Here is a 19,369-nt window from a genome sequence, read left to right on the forward strand (position 1 = left end):
GGATACCTGCCCTTTATCAGGTATAAAAAAGAACTTTAAAATATTAAAATCCTTTGAAATATCTTCACAGTTTAATTTCCAGAAATACAGAAAAAAAAATCCTACTTAATAGACTTTAAAGAGTTTGAATTGTGAAATGTTCAGTGTGGCAAGGCTGACTGAAAAGGCAGTAAACAAAGTCCTAATACTTTTCAGCATAGTGATAAATGATATCAGCTAGGATAAAGTACAAATCATTGAGTGTCTTTCTTTATATGTTTTATCTAGTTTTCATTTGGTACATTATAAAATGGCACATTCCACAAATTATTGTATGCAGAGAGCAATTCTTTTCTAACCATTTATATCCATATGTTCCTAAGGATCTCAACATTATAAGGTTTACTGCCTTGAGCTCACCAAGGTATGACATAATTTTAAAGTGAATCATTTACTGTCCTGTAAGGTCATGGCATAACTGATTTTATGGAGAACAGGTAGTTCTCCTTTCTTAATTAGTTGCTCTGCTCTTTTTCTTTACATTGAGTAGAGTATCCACAGTTATTCTTATGTTCTTCAGTGACCAGCCTCCAACCATTTCCAGGGGCCTTCTGGGAAAGGAAGAAGAAAAGCTGTATAGGGATGTGCAGTACTTGATTTTCATCACCCAGTCAAATAAGAGCTATGATCTTCAAGACTTAAAAAAATATTCTTTTCAGGACACTCCCCCTTAGACATTGGAGAGAAACAGTACTATTCATTCAGCTGTTTCAGGAGGCTCTTCAGGTGAATCAAGAATAGCATATTCAACCACTATACTATGTAGAGGAATTTAGGTTGTTTCTATTTTTTTTTACAATTATAAACAATGTGGTAATAAATTAACTTGTACATATACAAAAAAAAAAAATCTCCTGAGTGGGTTTCTCAGCAGACAGTGAAATTTTGGTTAAAGGCTGAGGCAAGTTCCTTTTCTTTGCTGCTTCTCTGTTTGATATTTTAAAAGATGTCTGGCTTTTATTTTCAAGCACCAAATCTTCATCAGCCTTAAGTTTATGGACACCACTTAACTTCCAGGTTTTACCTGTAACCTGAAACACACACTCTAAGTTTTCTCAATTTCATTTCCTGGTGAGGTTTTAGAACATTCTCTATGTATCTGCTGGCTTTTTCATCCTGTGCCTCTTTTTTATTTTTTCTGACAAGATTTTGTCATTTCTCATTCTCTTCTTTCAGATACACTTGGGACAATTTAAATGAATTGAGCCATGAGGTAGTCACAGAAATAATTAAAGTAGGAAGAGCAAGAAATAAGAAAATCTGGCTACACAACATTAGATCTTTAACTCCTAGATTGGGGATTCCATGCCAGAGCTTCAGACATAAGACGGGGAGAGCACAGAAACAGAAAATGCCAATGAGCCCATGATAAGCCATGTGGTGAGACCCCTGCCCCCCTTTCCCAAATTAACCTTTCTAAAATGGTATTATTATATAAATCCTTTGGGGAAAAAAACCTCAATGGTTTCCTAAAAATTTCAGGATAAAGCACTTACCAAAGGCAATTATTCAGTGTCCTGCTCCTGTTCTCTATCTCTCCCTTAAAGATTCCACACTCACATGGACATCACTCTAGATATATAGTTATTTGTAGCTCCACGGGTAAACACTGGTATTTCAAACATCCCTGTCTTCACATATGCCATTCCTTCTTCCAGAAATGACATTTTCAACTTGCCATATGGTTCATCAATTCTCCTTCTAAGTCTTTAGAACACCTCAAACACTACCAGTAAGATGGCATCCTCTTACCTGTATCATAGTTTACCTCTATTGTAGCATTAATTACTGTTCTTGGGGCACTTTGGCTCAGGTAATTAAGCATCTGCCTACAGATCAGGTCATGATCCCAGCCCCACATCGTGCTCCCTGCTTAGCAGGGAGTTTGCTTCTCCCTTTCCCTCTGCCTCTGCCCCAGCTCATATTCTCTGTCTCACTCACTCTCTCTCAAATAAATAAATACAATCATTAAAAAATAATAATTACTGTTCTGAACTAATTTGTCTGACATACTATATATGCTCTCTTTTAGTCACATGCTTCCTTTTCTTTCAAATTCACCATTCCAACTACAATGCCTGAGATACAGAGATTAGTTTACCATGTTTGTTAAATGAGTAAAAACTGAAGTAAAAGGATTCACTATTGAATAACAAGATACATATATTCAGGATAACAAAATAGAGTTAGTACATGATAAATATGGCATCTCCTATCAGTGGGGAACATAGTAATTATTTAACAATTATTATCCAATTAGGGAAAAAAAGCCCAACATAAACCAATTGTGGGGATAAAGTACATATTAATTAAAGGTTTTAAGGTAAATAATAAATCCATGAAAATGTTAAAGTAAACTGTGAATGAGAAATTTTTTTAAAAATCTTAACAATAGGGAACTATTTCATGATAATGACAACAAAAGGAAATTCCATAAAACAAAGTGATGAATGAATTTAACTACATAAAACTTGTGCACATCAAAAAATAAGAACAGAAGTCTCACATACAAAATATTAAAAAAGCTATATAGATATATATACATGAAGGAAAAGCACAACAATCTTATTAATACAAAGACCTCATACTAATAAAGTTAAAAAAATAACTCAGTAGAAAATAAAATGAAGAGAGATTTTTAAGTATTAATGGTAATATCAAAAGTATGCTCACCCTAATTACTTATCAATAACATGCAGATATAATGAGAGGTCTGTTTTCGTCTATCAAACATATCTAATTCTGTGCATAATATGGAGGAAGAGGTTATAAAAACTGGTAGAAAGTGCTCAGAATACAATTGGTAGTATTTATCAAGGCATCAAAGTATGCATTTTCTATGAATCCCAGATTTATCTTAGCTTATGCATGAGCTGAGATCACAAAAGTTTAACACACTCATATTTATAATACGGACAATTTTAAACAACTGAATTGCCCAATTTTACTGCATTTGTTAGATTATAATATATACTCCCAGTGGAGTATTAATAAAGAGGGAGTATAAAACTGTGGCTGAGAGTTCCACAGACTTATGTCTGATTTCCAGCCATACCACATAGCAGGTCTAAGGGATATATATTTTCCTTAACTTCTCACCTTTAATAGTCCCATCTATGAAACACTAATACTAAAACTCGATTTTTACGTCAATACAAGCCACACAACACAGTGTTCAATGCATAATAAGCACTACTAAATAATCCTATTAAAAACACTGAAGAATATATTTCGATCTAGAAAGATATTTACAATTTAATATAGGGAAGAGCCTTATGAAACACACATTTCATTGGAAACGAAAAGACACAGAAACAACCTAAATACCCATTGATTGATGAATAAAATAAATATGTGTGTATATGTACATATCTCCATTTGATTATTATTCAGCCATTATAAAGAATGAAACCTTGAGATGTGCAAAAACATGGATGCACGGATAGACCTTGAGAGCATTATTCTACAAGCAACACAAAGATAAATACCATAGCATCACAATTATGTATGGAATGTAAATAACCCAACAAAAACTGAGCTCATGGATAGAATAGATTGATGGCTGCCTGATGGTGGAGGGGCAAAATGGGTGAAGGGGGTCAAAAGTTACAAGCTTATAATCATAAAATGACTAAGTCAAGGGAATGTAATATGCAGCATAGTAACTGTAGTTAATAATACTCTATTTCATACTTGAAAGTAGGAGAGTGGCTCTTGAAAGTCCTTATCACAAGAAAAAAAAAAACTGTAACTGTTATGATGATGGATGTTAACTTGGACATTTTGTGATCATTTTTGCCATACATATACATGTTGAATTCTTCCATCATAGACCTGAAACCCTGTTATTTCAATTCTACGTCCATTAAAAAAGGAGGGGGATGATATATAGGTCATAAAACCTGTAAGATAGTTTTTTTCTTAATTATCTAAAATGTTATATTTTTCAACAATATTTTAAGAAAATATTAAGCAATCTTTTTTTTTAATTTTTTATTTTTTATAAACATATATTTTTAGTCCCCAGGGGTACAGGTCTGTGAATCACCAGGTTTACACACTTCACAGCACTCACCAAAGCACATACCCACCCCAATGTCCATAATCTCACCCCCTTCTCCCAAAACCCCTCCCCCCAGCAACCCTAAGATTGTTTTGGGAGATTAAGAGTCACTTATGGTTTGTCTCCCTCCCATTCCCATCTTGTTTCATTTATTCTTCTCCTACCCACTTAAGCCCCCATGTTGCATCACCACTTCCTCATATCAGGGAGATCATATGATAGTTGTCTTTCTCTGCTTGAATTATTTCGTTAAGCATGATACGCTCTAGTTCCATCCATGTTGTCGCAAATGGCAAGATTTCATTTCTTTTGATGGCTGCATAGTATTCCATTGTGTATAATATACCACATCTTCTTGATCCATTCATCTGTTGAGGGACATCTAGGTTCTTCCCATACTTTGGCTATTGTGGACATTGCTGCTATAAACATTCAGGTGCACGTGCCCCTTTGGAACACTACGTTTGTATCTTTAGGGTTAATACACAATAGTGCAATTGCGGGGTCATAGGGTAGTTCTATTTTCAACATTTTGAGGAACCTCCATGCTGTCTTCCAGAGTGGCTGCACCAGCTTGCATTCCCACCAACAGTGTAGGAGGGTTCCCCTTTCTCCGCATCCTCGCCAGCATCTGTCATTTCCTGGCCTGTTTATTTTAGCCATTCTGACTGGTGTGAAGTGATATCTCATTGTGGTTTTGATTTGTATTTCCCTGATGCCGAGGGATATGGAGCACTTTTTCATGTGTCTGTTGGCCATCTGGATGTCTGCTTTGCAGAAATGTCTGTTCATGTCCTCTGCCCATTTCTTGATTGGATTATTTGTTCTTTGGGTGTTGAGTTTGCTAAGTTCTTTATAGATTCTGGACACTAGTCCTTTATCTGATATGTCGTTTGCAAATATCTTCTCCCAGTCTGTCAGTTGACTTTTGATTTTGTTAACTGTTTCCTTTGCTGTGCAAAAGCTTTTGATCCTGATGAAATCTCAATAGTTCATTTTTGCCCTTGCTTCCCTTGCCTTTGGCGTTGTTCCTAGAAAGATGTTGCTGCAGCTAAAGTCGAAGAGGTTGCTGCCTGTGTTCTCCTCAAGGATTTTGATGGATTCATTTCACACTTTGAGGTCCTTCATCCATTTTGAGTCTATTTTTGTGTGTGGTGTAAGGAAATGGTCCAATTTCATTTTTCTGCATGTGGCTGTCCAATTTTCCCAGCACCATTTATTGAAGAGGCTGTCTTTTTTTCATTGGACATTCTTTCCTGCTTTGTCGAAGATTAGTTAACCATAGAGTTGATGGTCTATTTATGGGCTCTATATCCTGTTCCATTGATCTATGTGTCTGTTTTTGTGCCAGTACCATGCTGTCTTGATGATGACAGCTTTGTAATAGAGCTTGAAGTCCGGAATTGTGATGCCACCAACGTTGGCTTTCTTTTTCAATATCCCTTTGGCTGCTCGAGGTCTTTTCTGGTTCCATATAAATGTTAGAATTATTTGTTCCATTTCTTTGAAAAAGATGGATGGTACTTTGATAGGAATTGCATTAAATGTATAGATTGCTTTAGGTAGCATAGACATTTTCACAATAGTTATTCTTCCAATCCAGGAGCATGGAACATTTTTCCATTTCTTTGTGTCTTCCTCAATTTCTTTCATGAGTACTTTATAGTTTTCTGAGTATAGAATCTGTGCCTCTTTGGTTAGGTTTATTCCTAGGTATCTTATGGTTTGGGGTGCAATTGTAAATGGGATTGACTCCTTAATTTCTCTTTCTTCTGTCTTGCTGTAGGTGTAGAGAAATGCAACTGATTTCTGTGCATTGATTTTATATCCTGACACTTTACTGAATTCCTGTACAAGTTCTAGCAGTTTTGGAGTGGAGTCTTTTGGGTTTTCCACATATAGTATCATATCATCTGCGAAGAGTGATAATTTGACTTCTTCTTTGCTGATTTGGATGCCTTTAATTTCCTTTTGTTGTCTGATTGCTGAGGCTAGGACCTCTAGTACTATGTTGAATAGCAGTGGTGATAATGGACATCCCTGCCATGTTCCTGACCTTAGCAGAAAAGCTTTCACTTTTTCTCCATTGAAAATGATGTTTGCGGTGGGTTTTTCATACATGGCTTTGATGATATTGAGGTATGTGCCCTCTATCCCTCCACTTTGAAGAGTTTTGATCAGGAAGGGATGCTGTACTTTGTCAAATGCTTTTTCAGCATCTATTGAGAGTATCATATGGTTCTTGTTCTTTCTTTTATTGATGTGTTGTATCACATTGACTGATTTGTGGATGTTGAACCAACCTTGCAGCCCTGGAATAAATCCCACTTGGTCGTGGTGAATAATCCTTTTAATGTACTGTTGAATTCTACTGGCTAGTATTTTGTTGAGTATTTTCGCATCTGGGTTCATCAAGGATATTGGTCTATAGCTCTCTTTTTTGATGGGATCCTTGTCTGGTTTTGGGATCAAGGTGATGCTGGCCTCATAAAATGAGTTTGGAAGTTTTCCTTCCATTTCTATTTTTTGGAAAAGTTTCAGGAGAATGGGAATTAGTTCTTCTTTAAATGTTTGGTAGAATTCCCCCGGGAAGCCGTCTGGCCCTGGGCTTTTGTTTGTTTGGAGATTTTTAATGACTGTTTCAATCTCCTTACTGGTTATGGGTCTGTTCAGGCTTTCTATTTCTTCCTGGTTCAGTTGTGGTAGTTTATATGTTTCTAGGAATGCATCCATTTCCTCCAGATTGTCAAATTTATTGGCGTAGAGTTGCTCATAGTATGTTCTTATAATACTTTGTATTTCTTTGGTGTTAGTTGTGATCTCTCCTCTTTCATTCATGATTTTATTTATTTGGGTCCTTTCTCTTTTCTTTTTGATAAGTCGGGCCAGGGGTTTATCAATTTTATGAATTCTTTCAAAGAACCAGCTCCTAGTTTCGTTGATTTGTTCTATTGTTTTTTTGTTTCTATTTCATTGATTTCTGCTCTGATCTTTATGATTTCTCTTCTCCTTCTGGGCTTAGGGTTTCTTTCTTGTTCTTTCTCCTGCTCCTTTAGGTGTAGGGTTAGGTTGTGTACCTGAGACCTTTCTTGTTTCTTGAGAAAGGCTTGTACCGCTATATATTTTCCTCTCAGGACTGCCTTTGTTGTGTCCCACAGATTTTGAACCGTTGTATTTTCATTATCATTTGTTTCCATGATTTTTTTCAATTCTACTTTAATTTCCCGGTTGAACCATTCATTCTTTAGAAGGATGCTGTTTAGTCTCCATGTATTTGGGTTCTTTTCAAACTTCCTTTTGTGGTTGAGTTCTAGCTTTAGAGCATTGTGGTCTCAAAATAGGCAGGGAATGATCCCAATCTTGATACTGGTTGAGTCCTGATTTAGGACCAAGGATGTGATCTATTCTGGAGAATGTTCCATGAGCACTAGAGAAGAATGTGTATTCTGTTGCTTTGGGATGAAATGTTCTGAATATATCTGTGATGTCGATCTGGTCCAGTGTGTCCTTTAAGGCCTTTATTTCCTTGCTGATCTTTTGCTCGGATGATCTGTCCATTTCAATGAGGGGAGTGTTAAAGTCCCCTACTATTATTGTATTATTGTTGATGTGTTTCTTTGATTTGGTTATTAATTGGTTTATATAGTTGGCTGCTCCCAAGTTGGGGGCATAGATATTTAAAATTGTTAAATCTTCTTGTTGGACAGACCCTTTGAGTATGATATAGTGTCCTTCCTCATCTCTTATTATAGTCTTTGGCTTAAAATCTAATTGATCTGATATAAGGATAGCCATTCCTGCTTTCTTCTGATGTCCATTAGGATGGTAAATTCTTTTCCACCCCCTCACTTTAAATCTGGAGGTGTCGGGGGCGCCTGGGTGGCTCAGTGGGTTAAGCCGCTGCCTTCGGCTCAGGTCATGATCTCAGAGTCCTGGGATCGAGTCCCGCATCGGGCTCTCTGCTCAGCGGAGAGCCTGCTTCCCTCTCTCTCTCTCTCTCTGCCTGCCTCTCCGTCTACCTGTGATTTCTCTCTGTCAAATTAATAAATAAAATCTTAAAAAAAAAATGGTTTAAATCTGGAGGTGTCTTCGGGCTTAAAATGAGTTTCTTGGAGGCAACATATAGATGGGTTTTGTTTTTTTATTCATTCTGATAGCCTGTGTCTTTTGACAGGGGCATTTAGCCCATTAACATTCAGGGTAACTATTGAGAGATATGAATTTAGTGCCATTGTATTGCCTGTAAGGTGACTGTTACTGTATATGGTCTCTGTTCCTTTCTGATCTACCACTTGTAGGCTCTCTCTTTGCTTAGAGGACCCCTTTCAATATTTCCTGTAGAGCTGATTTGGTGTATGCAAATTCTTTCAGTTGTTGTTTGTCCTGGAAGCTTTTAATCTCTCCTTCTATTTTCCATGATAGCCTAGCTGGATATAGTATTCTTGGCTGCATGTTTTTCTCGTTTAGTGCTCTGAAAATATCATGCCAGCTCTTTCTGGCCTGCCAGGTCTCTGTGGATAAGTCAGCTGCCAATCTAATATTTTTACCATTGTATGTTACAGACTTCTTTTCCCGGGCTGCTTTCAGGATTTTCTCTTTGTCACTGAGACTTGTAAATTTTACTATTAGGTGACGGGGTGTGGGCCTATTCTTATTGATTTTGAGGGGCATTCTCTGAACCTCCTGAATTTTGATGCTCATTCCCTTTGCCATATTTGGGAAATTCTCCCCAATAATTCTCTCCAGTATACCTTCTGCTCCCCTCTCTCTTTCTTCTTCTTCTGGAACCCCAATTATTCTAATGTTGTTTCGTCTTATGGTGTCACTAATCTCTCGAATTCTCCCCTCGTGGTCCAGTAGCTGTTTGTCCCTCTTTTGTTCAGCTTCTTTATTCTCTGTCATTTGGTCTTCTATATCACTAATTCTTTTTTCTGCCTCATTTATCCTAGCAGTGAGAGCCTCCATTTTTTATTGTACCTCATTAATAGCTTTTTCAATTTCAACTTGGTTAGATTTTAGTTCTTTTATTTCTCCAGAAAGGGCTTTTATTTCTCCGGAGAGGGTTTCTCTAATATCTTCCATGCCTTTTTCGAGCCGGGCTAGAACCTTGAGAATTGTCATTCTGAACTCTAGATCTGACATATTACCAATGTCTGTATTGATTAGTCCCCTAGCTTTCGGTACTGCCTCATGTTCTTTTTTTTGTGTTGAATTTTTCCATCTTCTCATTTTGTCCAGATAGGAGTATATGAAGGAGCAAGTAAAATACTAAAAGGGTGGCAACAACCCCAGGAAAATATGCTTTAACTAAATCAGAAGGGATCCCAAATCGTGAGGGGGGATAAAGGGGATAAAAAGAGGTTCAAAAAGGAAGAAAGAAAAAAAAAAGAAAAAAGAAAAAAACAAGAAAAGAATTTTTATAAAAGTAAACAAATAAAGAATAATATAAAAAAGAAAAAATATATATATTAGATAATCTTGTTTAAAAACGTTAAAAAAGAAAAAGGTAAAAGTTAAAAAAAATTACCAGAAGGCGAGAAAAAAAACAAAAAATGAAAAAGAAAAAAATCAAATTAACTGCAAGACTAAAAAAAATCACAGGGAAAAAGCCATGAGTTCCGTGCTTTGCTTTCTCCTCCTCTGGAATTCTGCTGCTCTCCTTGGTATTGAAACCGCACTCCTTGGTAGGTGAACTTGGTCTAGGCTGGATTTTGTTGATCTTCTGGGGGAGGGGCCTGTTGTAGTGATTCTCAAGTGTCTTTGCCCCAGGAGGAATTGCACCACCCTTACCAGGGGCCGTGCTGAGTAATCCGCTTGGGTTTTCTTTCATGCGCTTTTGTTCCCTGAGTGCTTTCCGTAGAGTTCCAGAGGACGGGACTACAAATGGCGGCCTCCTGGTCTCCGGCCTGGAGGAGCCGAGAGCCCAGGGCCGCACTCCTCAGTGCGCCCTCAGAGAACAGCGCCCAGTTACTCCCGTCTGCCTGACCTCCGGCCGCGCTCCGAGCTCACCGAGCCTGCGACTGCTTCAAGGTAACACCGAGCTGTGAGCCCACTGTCGGCTCTGTCTCTGTAGCCGGCTTTCCTGTTCCAATACCCGCAAGCTCTGCGACACTCAGACACCCCTGATCCTTCTGTGACCCTGCGGGACCTGAGGCCACGCTGACCCCACGTGGGCTTTGCCCCGGTTTAGCCTCTGGAGCGATGTCCCTCAGTGGAACAGACTTTTAAAGTCCTGATTTTGTGCGCCGTTGCTCCCCCGCTTGCCGGGTTCCGGCCCCTCCCCCCGGGGTCTATCTTCCCGTGGCTTTGGATTCATGTCTCTGCTGGTCCTACCTTTCAGAAAGTGGTTATTTTTCTGTTTCCAGAATTGCTGTTCTTCTCTTCGATCTGCCGATGGAATTTCAGGTGTTTGCAATCTTTAGATAAGCTATCTAGCTGATCTCCGGCTAGCTGAAGTAGTCTCAGCCTGCTGCTTCTCCGCCATCTTGACTCCTCCCCCAATATTAAGCAATCTTAATGTATTTTTCTTCTGTTTTCAAAAAGGGAAAACAATCTTAATAAGCTATTTCTTCAAAATGATAAATTTTATTAGACAAAACAATAGTAAAATTCAAATTTTTATTTCTATTTGTGTAATTCATTTTACAGAATGTTTGGCATAAAAATAAAACGTAATGTAAAATTGATCAAGTATCAAGATAAGCATGTATTCTTCAAGTATATCTTTTAACATAAAAATAGTAATTTAAGCACATGGATGTAACTATTACCTATGAAACAGGGATTTTTGCTCAGCTCATGAAAAATCACAATGCAAATCTACAAGAGAACCAAATAAACTGAATGTATAAAATATATTTTTAAAAGATATTTTTGATGAGTTCTTCTCTATGAAATCACCACCAGCTATTATTTTATATTACTGTTGAAAAGCCAGTGAGATCTCCAAGGGTATTTTCTATTACAAGTGCTGCATTATGTTCTTCCCACTTCAAAATAACTTTGAAACTTCATGTTTATGGTTGGACAAATCTCACTTAAAAATAAAGAGGAAAACAAACAGATGAACAAATACTAGAATATTATATTCTATACGCTATTCCACAAAACATTAAAGCTACAAAATGTGAGCAATGGGTTCTCTGCTCAAGTAATTATGAGAATTGTATACTATATATTACAGTGTGTATTACATACTGTCTCTAAGCTCAGGGGTCAGATACATTTTTTTTTTTTTTTTGGAAAGAGATCAGGTAGTAAATCTTTTCAGCTTTGAAGGCCATAGAGTCCGTGTCACAAGCTCTGTCATTATAACAATATAGCTACAGATAATCTATCGACAAATACATATTGCTCTGTTCCACTAAACCTTCATTTATAAAAACAGATGATTGGCTGGATTTAGCCCATCCCAGCCAGGGTGTGCCAGCTCCTGATATAATCTTACTAAAGGGGCAGAAAGTTATGCAGGGAAATATTTCTGTTTTAAAAATATATAACATTCTCAAACGTGTTTGAATATAAATCACTTTTTTAAAATGTTTGTTTTTTTAAATTTCTTTTCAGTGTTCCAGAATTAATATGTTCCTAGGTGTAACATAGTAAAAGGATCACTTTTTCTATGTTACACTAGGAACACATTATTTAAAATATTAAGTTCTTGTGTGTGAGTGCAGTAGGGATGAGGGGTGGTATGGAGTACAGAGGGTGATTCATAAAATGACTTTTCTCTGGAACTGTATTTAATACAAAACTTAAGAGTATCAACTCTACTGCTTGGACAAGCAGAATTTAGCTGGTCATCTTTATTATAAAAATTAAGTATGCATCTTTTGACTTTGCTTTTTTGTTTCCATAGGCCTGCTCAGCAGTTCATACATTTAAGAAGACAAAAACAGTTGGAAGTTGTACCTACATATGATACAAAACACATGTGGTTGTTTTCTAGCTCTAAAACCAGGATCCAATTTTAAGAAGTGTTATGTGGAACAGATTGAACAAGTATGGATTCCCACTGTCCCACTCCTAGATCACCAGACTTATCCAATATCCACTGATTTTCTCAAGATAAAACAGTTGAATCCTAAAAGACGACTCCTTCATTTTAGAGCCTCTCATACCAGTATTTTGCCTCACTGAGTCTCTTGGTATTTACATATCCTGTATCTTTGACCTAATCTCATTCAAACAAAGTGAATTGTCCTTTAAGAACAGTGTTTAAAGAAATGTTCATATTTGGGGCACCTGCATGGCTCAGTGGGTTAAAACCTCTGCCTTTGGCTCAGGTCATGATCCCAGAGTCCTGGGATGGAGCCCCGCATTGGGTTCTCTGCTCAGCAGGGAGCCTACTTCCTCCTCTCTCTCTGCCTGCCTCTCTGCCTACTTGTGATCTCTCTCTCTCTCTGTCAAATAAATAAATAAAATCTTTAAAAACAAAAACGAGAAATGTTCATTTTCTTTGTTCTCAGTGCAATTAAAAAAAAAAAAAACTATATGGCATCATTTTTCTGCCTTAACATGTTTAAGTTGCCCAGTTTATTACAAATTGTAAATACTCCCAACCAGTTAATCACATGAACATGGTGTTAGAATACCTCCGAAGATAATTGTCCCTGACAGGAAATGACTATCTAGATGATGCCTGATAACTTAAGCATTTTATCTGGCTACTAACCATTTAGACTATAGCCATATCAAAACTCCAGTTCAGGGAATGGTGTAATCCAGATATCTGAAATTGCATTTTGAAGTTCCTAAAAATCTGAATTCACGTTGAAATCAGTCTCTAGAATGAATATCCTCTTTTCTGTTTTCTATCCTTCTCCCTAGATTCTGCATGCCCTTTTAAACAAGTTTGCTTCTTTCTCATCTGGTCTTTTGACCATCAAATGTCCTCTCCATAAAGTAGTATGGCTCTTAAAAAAACAAACAAGAAAACCAGTTTCAAGTACATGAGATTAACTGATTAGGACTTTTTAATCAAGTGCCCATCATATGCCAATTGCTTCTGGGGCTTAGAAGGTAAAAAAGGAAGGACAAAAGACACTATGATCTTACGATGGATGTTGGTCTATACATATCACAATTTCAGTTGACACTAACTCAGAAGAACTTGGCCTTAACGGGATATGTGAGCTAAGTACTATCTTGGTTTAAGTGGACCTAAAACAAGAATGTGTGTACATAGTTTATTTGAAAAATACAGGGAATGCCAGGGTGGCAATGGTTAGAGAAAAGGGAAAGAAGAAGTACTGGACAATAAGCAAGATGTCCGCAGAATGGAAATTAATCTTGTGTGAAATTCTGAAAAACCTGTGAAACTTGCATCTCTATTTGCCCTGGAATTGTTAGGGAACTCACAAGAATCCTGGGTTGAGGTTGCCCAGAGTTTTAATTCCGCAGCTCTCTGGCTTCTTGCATTTGTGAACAGAGCAATGTGGGTTCAAGGGGGTAGGAATTAGCCAGAGAGACTGAGATCCTGGCATGTGAGTACTGCTTGACTCAGGACCCTGACCGGGAGGGGCAGTGTCACAGAGAAAGAAGAGACTTCTATCTTGAAGAATCCATGAGATGTTACTATGAGAAGGTGGTCAACAAATACACAGGTAAAAGAAATAGAAAACAAGTCATAAAAGCAAGGGTTCACTACTCTTCTTAAAGTTTGGTACCTGATGCCCTGAAACTCCTCAGTTTGTTGATGATTACAGATGATATGCCACTTGACAATACTAAACATTTGAGGGACACAGATCTGGTCTTTACTCCTTCAAGTTTGTCTTTTCAAGAATGTTCTATAAATTGAATCATACTATGTATCCTTCTTTATCTACATCCTTTCATTTAGCCTAATGCTTTCAGATTAATCTATGTTATTGTAATCATCATCATTAGTTTGTTCTTTCTTTTATTGCTTCATAGGTAAATTCTTTTTAAAGAAGTTTCATTTGGGTCACCTGGATGACTCAGTCTGTTGGTCATCCAACTCTTTTTTTTTTTTTTTTTTTTTTTTTTTGGCTGAGGTCATGATCTTAGGGTCATGAGTTCAGGCCTCATATTGGGCCCCACACTGGCATGGAGCCTACTTAAAAAAATTAAAAATTAAAAAGTTTGATTGCTTATTCCAGCTCTTTGAAAAATGCCAGTGGAATTTTGATTGGGATGGTATAGAAAGTATAGATTGCTCTAGGCAACTTAGACATTTTTAATTTAATTTTATTTATTTATTTGACAGATCACAAGTAGGAGAAAGGCACGCGGGGTGGGGGTGGGGGAAGAAGGCTCCCTGCTGAGCAGAGAGCCCAAGACCCTGAGATCAGGACCTGAGCCAAAGGCAGAGACTTAACCACTGAGCCACTCAGGCACCCCAGCAGTATAGAAATTTTAACAATTTTTATTATTCTGATCCATGAGCATGGAATGGTCTTCCATCTTTTTGTGTCTTCTTCAATTTCTTTCATAAGTGTTCTATAGTTCCTCGAGTACAGATCTTTTACCTCTTTGGTTGGGTTTATTCCCAAGTAACTTATGGTTCTTGGTGCTATAGTAAATGGAATGAATTCTCTCATTTCCCTTTCTATATTTTCATTGTTAGTGTATAAGTAAGCCAGTGATTTCTGTACATTGGTTTTGTATCCTGCCACATTACTGAATTGCTGTATGAGTTCTGGTAGTTTGGGGATAGAGTCTTTTGGGTTTTCCATATAAGGCATCATGTCATCTCCAAAAGAGGGAGAGATTGACTTCTTTGCTAGTTTTTTTTTTTTTAATTTCTTTTTGTTGTCTGATGCTGTTCATAGGACTTGTAGTACTATGTTGAACAAGAGTGGTAAGATTGTGCATCCTTGTCATGTTCCTAATCTCAAAGGGAAGGTTGTCAGCTTTTAACCATGGAGGAAGATATTCACTGTGGGTTTTTCATAGATGGATTTTATGAAGTGGAGGAATGTTCCCTCTATCCCTATACTTTGAAGCATATCAATACGAAACAGATGCTGTATCTTGTCAAATGCTTTTTCTGCGTCAATTGAGAGGACCAGGTGTTTCTTCTCTCTTCTCTTACTGATTCATTCTATCACATTGATTGATTTGTGAAGGTTTAACCACCCTTGCATCCCATGCATAAATCCCACCTGGTCATGGAACCAGAAGAGACCTCGAATTGCTAATGAAATGCTGAAAATAAAAACAAAACTAGGGGAATCACATTGCCTGATTTCAAGCTTTACTACAAAGCTCTGATCACCAAGACAGAATGGTATTAGCACAAAAACAGACACATAGACCAGTGGAACAGAGTAGAGAGCCCAGGTATGGACCCACAACTCTATGGTCAAATAATTTTCAACAAAGCAGGAAAAAAAATACAGTGGAAAGAAGACAGTCTCTTCAACAACTTGTGTTGGGAAAATTGGACAGCTATGTGTAGAAGAATGAAACTCGACCATTCTCTTACACCATACACAATGATAAACTTGAAATGGATAAAAGACCTCAACGTGAGGCAGGAATCTATCAAAATCCTAGAGGAGAACATAAGCAAATACCTCTTCGACATTGGCCACAGCAACTTCTTTCAAGATATGTCTCTAAAGGGGCGCCTGGGTGGCTCAGTGGGTTGGGCCGCTGCCTTCGGCTCAGGTCATGATCTCGGGGTCCTGGGATCGAGTCCCGCATCGGGCTCTCTGCTCAGCGGGGAGCCTGCTTCCCTCTCTCTCTCTCTCTGCCTGCCTCTCAGTGTACTTGTGATTTCTCTCTGTCAAATAAATAAATAAAATCTTTAAAAAAAAAAAAAAGATATGTCTCTAAAGGCAAAGGAAACAAATGTGAAAATAAACTTTTGGGACTTCATCAAGATCAAAAGCTTCTGCACAGCAAAGGAAACAGTCAACAAAACAAAGAGGCAACCCACGGAATAGGAGAAGATATTTGCAAATGACACTACATACAGACAAAGAGCTGATATCCAAGATCTATAAAGAACTCCTCAAGCTCAACACACACAAAACAGATCATATAAAAAAAATGGGAAGAAGTGGTGTCTGGGTGCCTGGGTGGCTCAGGGTTAACCCTCCGCCTTCAGCTCAGGTCATGATCTCAGGGTCCTGTGATCGAGCCCTGCATCTGGCTCTCTGCTCAGACGGGAGCCTGCTTCCCCTCTCTCTCTGCCTATTTGTGATATCTCTCTTAAATAAGTAAATAAAATCTTTTAAACAATTTTTTTAAATGGGCAGAAGACATGAACAGACACTGCTCCAATGAAGACATACAAATGGCTAACAGACACATGAAAAAATGTTCATCATCATTAGTTATCAGGGAGATTCAAATCAAAACCACATTGATATATGATTATCTGTTTTGTGTGTGTTGAGTTTGAGGAGTTCGTTATAGATCCTGGATACCAACCTTTTGTCTGTATTGTCATTTGCAAATGTCTTCTCCCGTTCCGTGGGTTGTCTCTTTGTTTTGTTGACTGTTTCCTTTGCTGTGCAGAAGCTTTTGATCTTGATGAAGTCCCAAAAGTTCATCTTCGCTTTTGATTCCTTTGCCTTTGGAGATGTATCTCGAAAGAAGTTGCTGTGGCTGATATCGAAGAGGTTACTGCCTATGTTCTCCTCTAGGATTCTGATGGATTCCTGTCTCATGTTGAGGTCTTTTATCCATTTTGAGTTTTATCTTTGTGTATGGTGCAAGAATGGTCGAGTTTCATTCTTCTACATATAGCTGTCCAGTTTTCCCAGCACCATTTATTGAAGAGACTGTCTTTTCTCCACTGTATATTTTTTCCTGTTTTGTCAAAATTTATTTGACCATAGAGTTGAGTGTCCATACCTGGGCTCTCTACTCTGTTCCACCGGTCTATGTGTCTGTTTTTATGCCAGTACCATGCTGTATTGGTGATCACAGCTTGTAGTAAAGCTTGAAATCAGGTAATGTGATGCCCCCAATTTTATTTTTGTTTTTCAACATTCGCTTAGTGATTCAGGGTCTCTTCTGATTCCATACACATTTTAGGATTATTTGCTCCAGCTCTTTGAAAAATACCAGTAGAATTTTGATCGGAATGGCATTAAAAGTGTAGATTACTCTAGGCAGTATAGACATTTTAACAATGTTTATTCTTCTGATCCATGAGCATGGGATGGTCTTCCATCTTTTTGTGTCTTCTTCAATTTCTTTAATGAGGGTTCTGTAGTTCCTCGAGTACAGATCCTTTACTTCTTTGGTTAGGTTTATTCCCAGGTATCTTATGGTTCTTGGTGCTATAGTAAATGGAATCGATTTTCTAATTTCCCTTTCTGCATTTTCATTGTTAGTGTATAAGAAAGCAACTGATTTCTGTACATTGAATTTGTATCCTGCCACATATCTGAATTGCTGTATGAGTTCTAATAGTTTGGGGGGTGGAGTCTTTTGGGTTTTCCATATAAAGAATCATGTCATCTGCGAAGAGAGAGAGTTTGACTTCTTCATTGCCAATTTGGATACCTTTTATTTCTCTTTGTTGTCTGATTGCTGTTGTCTGACTTCTAATACTATGTTGAACAGAGTGGTGAGAGTGAGCATCCTTGTCGTGTTCCTGATCTCAACAGGAAGGCTGCGAGCTTTTTCCCATTGAAGATGATATTTGCTGTGGTTCTTTCATAGATAGATTTTATGAAGTTCAGGAATGTTCCTTCTATCCCTATACTTTGAAGTGTTTTAATCAGGAACAGATGCTGGATTTTGTCAAATGCTTTTTCTGCATCAATTGAGAGGACCATGTGATTCTTCTCTCTTCTCTATGAACAGACACTTCTCCAATGAAGACATACAAATTGCTATCAGACACATGAAAAAATGTTCATCATCACTAGCCATGAGGGAGATTCAAATTAAAACCACATCAAGATACCACTTTACACCAGTTACAATGGCCAAAATTAGCAAGACAGGAAACAACGTGTGTTGGAGAGGATGTGGATAAAGGGGAACCCTCTTACACTGTTGGTGGGAATGCAAGTTGGTGCAGCCACTTTGGAAAACAGTGCAGAGATTCCTAAAGAAATTAAAAATAGAGATTCCCTATGACCCTGCAATTGCACTACTGGGTATTTACCCCAAAGATACTGAAGTAGTGAAAAGAAGGGCCACCTGTACTCCAGTGTTTATAGCAGCAATGACCACAGTCACCAACCTATGGAAAGAACCAAGATGCCCTTCAGTGAACAAATGGATAAAGAAGATACATTGCATATATACAATGGAGTATTAAGCCTCCATCAGAAAGGATGACTACCCACATTTTGTATCAACATGCACAGGACTGGAAGAGATATGCTGAGTGAAATAAGCCATGTGGAGAAAGTCAATTATCATATGGTTTCACTTACTTGTGGAGTATAAGGAATAACAGGGAGGACATTGGGAGATGGAGAGGAGAAGGGAGTTGGTGGAAATTGGAGGGGGAGACAAACCATGAGAGACTGTGTACTCTGATAAACAAACTGCGGGTTTTGGAGAGGAGGGGGTTGGGGGGGGTCGGGTGAGCCTGGTGGTGGGTATTGTGGAAGGTGCGTATTGCATGGAGCACTGGGTGTAGTGCTAAACAATGAATTCTGGAACAAAGAAAAGAAAAGAAATAAAATGAAAATAAAAATGAAATAACAGAACATTTAATTGAAAAAAAAATTCATTGAAGTAAACCCCAAAACCACACAAATGTGTACAATTTAATGCAGGGTTACAGGTCTACATAAACATCACAAAGGGGAAAAAAGTAGTCTGTTACCAAGACAACAGAAATACCAATAGTATAGGGAATCTCAAACTTAACAACCATCAACTCCTGCAAATTTAATCAGAAGGCTGATATTTAAGACCATATTTGCCTTGTAGAGTGATACCAGGATACTGGTGGACTAGGAGGCTTCAAGCTCTCAGGCCTCCACAGAAATAAAGTTTGAGAACTTGTCCTACCAGGTCTCAAAACTTTAATTTATACAGATACAACATGAAATATTATTCAGCCATAAAAATAATTAAGTTCCAATAACATGCCATGCACGGATAAAACTTGTGAACATGATGTTAAATGAAATAAGCTAGACCCAAAAGGTCAGATATTGTTTGATATCACTTATATGAGGTCCCTAGAACAGGTGAATTCATAAAGCCAAAAAGCAGAATAGAGTTTACTAGGGGCTGCATGGGAGTTTTTATTTCATGAGTACAGAGTTCTGGAAATGGGTAGTGGTGACTATTACAAAACATGATGAATTTACTTAT

At 37.8% G+C, this 19,369-nt stretch overlaps 1 pseudogene; it reads right to left on the reverse strand.

The window, feature by feature from the left end:
• Window positions 1–490: 490 nt before the first annotated feature.
• LOC131820907 (UBX domain-containing protein 8-like) lies at window positions 491–1,416 on the reverse strand (annotated as a pseudogene).
• Window positions 1,417–19,369: the final 17,953 nt, after the last annotated feature.

Source organism: Mustela lutreola, chromosome X (assembly GCF_030435805.1).
Source record: "Mustela lutreola isolate mMusLut2 chromosome X, mMusLut2.pri, whole genome shotgun sequence".
NCBI classification, from domain to species: domain Eukaryota; kingdom Metazoa; phylum Chordata; class Mammalia; order Carnivora; family Mustelidae; genus Mustela; species Mustela lutreola.